The sequence below is a fragment of the Pristiophorus japonicus genome, chromosome 5, assembly GCF_044704955.1.
Source record: "Pristiophorus japonicus isolate sPriJap1 chromosome 5, sPriJap1.hap1, whole genome shotgun sequence".
Classification (NCBI taxonomy): Eukaryota; Metazoa; Chordata; class Chondrichthyes; family Pristiophoridae; genus Pristiophorus; species Pristiophorus japonicus.
Genome location: NC_091981.1, coordinates 225081942 through 225087960, shown reverse-complemented (window position 1 = coordinate 225087960; position 6019 = coordinate 225081942). Strand labels below are relative to the sequence as shown.

At 45.4% G+C, this 6019-nt stretch overlaps 1 protein-coding gene across 3 annotated transcripts in view; it reads left to right on the top strand.

The window, feature by feature from the left end:
- The first annotated feature begins 537 nt into the window (after positions 1–537).
- Positions 538–6019, top strand: part of LOC139264617 (metalloreductase STEAP2-like) — a 52605-nt gene continuing 47123 nt past the window's right edge. For all 3 annotated transcript variants that reach the window (XM_070881358.1, XM_070881357.1, XM_070881359.1), the window contains exon 1: positions 538–1147. The gene's annotated coding sequence lies outside the window, so the exon portion shown is untranslated. The remainder of the gene's footprint in view (positions 1148–6019) is intronic.

The window sequence follows — 6019 nt, the reverse complement described above, 5'->3', positions numbered from 1 at the left end:
TTTGGTTTCCCCCTCTGGTTGCGTGCAGACGTAAGGGATTCCCGATGGAAGTTTTAATCTGCAAATGGTTGCAGTCAAATTACAATATTCTGAGCTAAACCATTCTTAATTTAAAGGTGAATTGCTTATTACTGGGGGGAGAACACATTTAGACCATTAGAAACAAATTGCAGTAAACGTTTACTTGCAATTTGAGAAGGTGCAGAGTGGCAGTGCCTTGGCAGGCGGCCGGGCGGGAGGGATTCATTCCGAGAACTTGCTTGCTGAGTCCATTCGCGGGGGATAGATATTCTCATTTCACATTTTGATCGGCAGTGGACGTTTTATGTTACACTGGCCCCCAATGGCAGCAGGACACATCTACACAGGTTTTAAACGTGTGAAATGCTGCTTTATAATTGCAGCTGTGTTGTAACTTTTGCAATGCTCCTGTCGAAACGGGCAAGATCCCCCCCCCCAGAAGAGGGCTGCAATGGAGCATGCCCTGGCTTTGGCAGGCGCTGAGTTGCGCTGAAGGTTGTAGTTCTGTCACGGCTCGCAGGTATCGAGTGTTGCCAGGGATTGTCGCCGGGCCCGGTAATGGTGCGACTGGGCGGTTAAAGCAGTTTAATCATTGCACAGAGGGAGGGCAGGAAATGGCACCGGCTGACACACATGGAGACGGTCCAATCTGTTGTCAGGGCAACGTCGTGGGTCGGGATCGGACCCAGATCCAGAGCAGGCAGAGAACCACCGACCACCAGTGAGAGTGTTCGAGCCCAGTTCAAACTAGGCCTATGAGCATAAGGGTAGATTGGTGAATAGGGGGCTCTGGAACTCTTTATACTGGAGCTGTTCCCCCTCTCTCGCTGCATGTCGCCTGTCTAGTGAGCTTCAAAGCTGTAACAATGGCAACTAATGGTCACTGTGAGGGGTCAACTGGGGTTTGCTTGGAATCAAGTTGATGCCAAGATGACACTACTGGCGATAGAAGATTGGCACCAGTTTGATTTTGTGTGATTAAACTCAGTAATCCTGTACTCGGAACAAGTCTGACTCATCGATAGGATTTGGAGGTGAAGATCTGTAGCAGGCAGCAGTGATTCTTCCTACTCGGCTGCAGGCAACTATGTAACAGACATGGGCTGTTAGCTGAAGTTCTGGACTGGTAAGTTTGTCTTATCAGTTGTTAAATTTCTAGTGTTCCTGAGTACACATTAGGGTTTTCTAAACCTCGGCTCTTACCAACCTAGTCTTAAATTATTTGGGTTTAGGTAAAGAAAGACTTGCATTTATATAATGCTTTTCACGACCACTGGACTTCTCAAAGCGCTTTACAGCCAATGAAGTACTTTTGGAGTGCAGTCACTGTTGTAATGTAGGAAACGCGGCAGCCAATTTGCGCAAAGCAAACTCCCACAAACAGCAATGTGATCATGACCAGATAATCTGTTTTTGTTATGTTGATTGAGAGATAAATATGGGCCAGGACACCAGGGATAGCTCCCCTGCTCTTCTTCAGAAGTAGTGTCGTGGGATATTTTATGTCCAACTGAAAGAGCAGACTGGCCTTGATTTAACATCTCATCTGAAAGACAGCACCTCCAACAGTGCAGCGCTCCCTCAGCCTAGATTTGATGCTGTTCCTTAAGGGACAGTATGTGCACTTCAAATTGGGAAAATGGATATTCTACATATGTAGAGTTCTCTGTAATTTAGATTGAAGGATCTAAAGTATGATTGTGATTTTTTTGGGGGGATGTACTGTATACCTGGCTGACCAAATAAAAATATTTTGTTCACCAAAATAGCAGGTCTCCTGCCTGTGGCAGACTGACAACATGTTTAAGTTCTGTTTAACTTCTCCTCCTTGTTTTCAAATCCCTCCATGGCCTCGTCCTTCCCTATCTCTGTAACCTTCTCCAGCCCTACAACCCTCTGAGATATCTACGCTCCTCCAATTCTGGCCTCTTGAGCATCCCCAATTTTAATTGCTCCACCATTCTGTTGCCAAGGCAACAAGCTCTCGAACTCCCTCCCTAAACCTCTCTGCCTTTCTGCCTCTCTTTCCGCCTTTTAAGACGCTTCTTAAAACCTACCTCTTTGACCAAGCTCTGCCCTAATATCTCCTTATGTGGCTTGGTGACACATTTTGTTTGCTAGTGCTCCCGTGAAGCCCCTTGGGACATTTTCCTACGTTAAAGGCGCTATATAAATGCAGGTTGTTGTTGTTGAAGTACCTTTTCTTGTAAGCCTGCTGCATCTGTTTGTGCTAATTTGACACTGCAGTAGCTCCTCCTTTTAGTCTTTACTTTCTCACAATATGCTGGCTATAACATCTGATATTTAAATTATTCCCTAACAACCTCAAATAATATGAACGTTTAAAGCGGACTGTGTAGGATATTTTAGACAACTTTGGCCAAGAGGTACATCTACTACCCTGGCGGCCAGCTCCCCGGAGGGAAACAGTCTTCCACCAGTCATGCTACAGCCACTGGGGGAGCACTTCATAGGAGCACTAGGATAGGAAAAGGAACATGAAAGACAGACACTAAGGGAAAGCACAAGAGTGATTAGTTGACATTGTTTTGATTTGGATTTGATAAATGTATCAATTATGTTTGGAATATTGTTTAGTGACGGGTCTCATTTCAGCTTTGTACCCAGAGGGCACTGTGATGTTCCATAATAGAGGAATGGTAAGATGGAGAAGTGATGAGCAACAGGGACTTGGGGTTTCATTCTGTTATGTATTGTCCATGTACATTAAATGTATAGTTACAATGGTGCACCACAAGGGGCACTGTGGTGGGAGACCCGAAAGTACCTGCGAGACAGAGTATAAAAGGCTGCCCACCACACCTGAGGGACACTCTGGAATTACACAATAAAGGACCAAGGTCACGGCAGTTACTACAACACCAGACTGTGTGGAGTCAGTGATTTGAGTGCTACATACATCATTGGTATCAGAGTCTGATGAGGTGTTCGTGGACAGTCCTTCGTGAATGGGGAAATGCTGCCTGCCTCCTCCCTCCTCTTCCCACTGAGATCATTGCAGCAGACCACCACAAAATAGGACACCCACTCAGGTGAGTACTGCAAGGGCCCCTCTCAAGTGGTCAAGGCAGCGGAACCGTTGCTTAAGCACCCCGATGGTCAGCTCGGTGATGGTCTGGTGGAAGCATGGCTTTCATTCTCTGAGTGCTGTCCACGAGTGGTGGGGTTGGGGAGGAGGGGAGTTATCAGCAAAGTGCAGAGCGGATAGGCCTTGTATCCGAGTAGTACCCTCAGGTTTGATAGGGTGGCTGGAAGATTGCTGGCACACCAGACTGGTGCAGGATGCAGGCATCATGACTGCTGCCAGGATACTGGGCATTTACCATCATGATATGCCGGGAGTGGTCGCACATCAACTGCACATTAAGTGAGTGGTGCCCTTGCGGTTGCGGAACACCTTAGGATTGGTTTTGGCTCCCGCAAAGCCACTCAGTCGATGGTGTCCTGCACCATGAGGAAGCCCAATACCCTGGCAAAGCCACGTGGGCTCCTACTGCTTCTCTCGATTCAGAGCAACGATAATGAAGTCCCTTCTCCTGTATACAGAGCCCTTGTGAGCTTCCGGATGCCGCAATGGATGGCAAGCTGGGAGATGTTAGTTATGTCGCCTGCTGCAGACTGGAAGGTTTCACTGGCGAAGGAATTGAGGACCATGGTGACAGTGAGGGCCACTGGCAGTGTCGACATCACCCTTCTCTCCGCCTGCAGGTCTGGTTGCAAGAGGTGGCAGAGTTCTGTAATCACATCCTTGGTGAAGCGGAGCCTCCTAATACACTGCTCCTGGCTTAGGTACAGGTAGGGGAAGTGCTCTCGGAAGATTCTAGGTGGGTAAGGTCTCCTGCTGAGAGCCCTCCTGCCCCTCCTCCTCCTCCCTATGTGAGCATCTTTGCTGCTTCAGCTCCATCTCCCTATCATACTCAAGCGCGAGGCAGACTGCAAGTAGAACCCCCATGACTGGGAGCAAGAGGTGTGAGCAGAACCCTTTAAATGAGAAGCAAGGTGTTCTTGACTCCCTGGCACCTCAGCCTAAATAACTGTAGAAAGCTCCAAACAGTTACACAAACTTACACAGAGCCTGTAGAAATGAAAAAGCAAATCAGCTGCAAGTTGTTGATGATCCCTTTAAATAGCACTGGTGGGATGTCCTACCTGCTGCTAAGTGCATGTTCAGCTGGTGTGATTTGGAAAGGGCATTAAAAGGAGCGGCGACGTTCAAAATAGCAGATCGTGTATCAAATCCGTGTTCCACACTCATTGATGTCCTGATCTGCCTCATTTCCATTTTTGCAACGAACGCAGGCAACAGCAGCGCTCCTGACCTGCCCAAAATGGCCTTCCTTCCAAACCGGCCTTAACAGCCAAAGCAAATGGGTCCAATTTCCCGGCTATTGTATGTACAATTTGGGACTTTCTAAACTTTTGTCGATAAACTTCTGATATGAGATTATAACATTTAAGGACTGAATGTTTCATTGTATTATATTCTGTATAGAGTTTAGGATCCATGTGAGAATACAGTCAAAACTTTTTCACTGGTGATTCTAGTTGTTCTGACCATGTCCCACCATCTAATTTGTGTTGTTCTCCTAGAACTGTAACTTCTCTTGAGAATCAATCTCTCTCTCTCTCTCTCTCTCTCTCTCCTGCCCCACTACTGAATCTCAGACTTAGTAAATCCAGTCTATTCCATCATGTATCTGATTATGGTAAAAGCTCTTGTAACTTTACTTTCCTGGACTGTATTTGTTGCAAAATGTGCAGTTATTGGAGATCGTATTGTGTGATAGCTATTGATATCACATCTGAGACTGATAGATTTTTGTTAGGTAAGGTTATTAAGGGATATAGAATCAAGGAGTTGAGATACAGATCAGTCATGATCAAATTGAATGGCGGAACAGGCTTGAGGGGATTAATGACCTACTCCTCAAATTTAAGAATTTCATCCTCTTGTTTAAAGCCCATCATGGTTTGTTCCTCCCCATTTTTGTCAGCTCCCAGCCTTACAACCACCGTCTCCTCCAACCCCACACACTAGCCATATTCTCTCTTCCTCTGATTCAGGCGTCGTGCTTTCCCCCTCACATTGCTCCACCATTGATGTCTGCACCTAGGCCCCATGTTCTGGAAGGCCCTCCCTAAACCCCTCTGCCTCTTCATGTTCTCTACTCCTTTAAGACTCTCCTTAATGCCCACAAATGTTCAAGTTTTAGGTCATCCCTTGTAATATTTCTTTCTTCTGTTCGGTGTCTTTTTTTAATTATGCCTCTGAGAAGCACCTTGGGACATTTTTTCTATGTCTAAAAGTGCTATATACTGTAAATGTAAGTTGTTGAGAATAATTATTTATGGACAGTGATTTACAGTTCTCACAGAAAAATCGGCAGAGTTGTGAAAGCACTCGCAGCAATCCCAGAATACCATGTAATAGTGGAATCCGACTTTATCACTGTATAAAAGTGGTCCCTTGCATGGCATACTATTTGTAGTTTGTATTAAACCACATATCATCTGACTCACCACGAGCAATGCATTAACCCCACTCTGATTGAACTTGTTCATGTAGCCCCACCCTTTCTTCCTCCTCCCTCACTTCCTGGCAGAAACAGAAAAGACACAGAACTGTAGCCAATTTCAGGAAACTGTGTCACAAATTCCTCAACAGTGACCAGGCAAGTTGCAGGACACCAAAATTCCTTTGCTATGAAGAGGAAGAGTGAATAAAGAAATCAAAGTACACTACATTTGTTAATGTTATTATTTTTGATTTGTTTTAAATTTGTTAGGACAGTGCATCCTCAATACAGCCATTGACACATTTCAGTCAGGTAATGTCACAAAATATGACTTGGTGATAATGGTAGTTTAAATCAAATTCTGAGTAACAGAACAGTAAAGGGTCTTTATCACTCTCCTGCACTGTAAACATTATTGAAAGGTTTTACCTCTCTCAACCCAATCAAAACATTCATCTAAT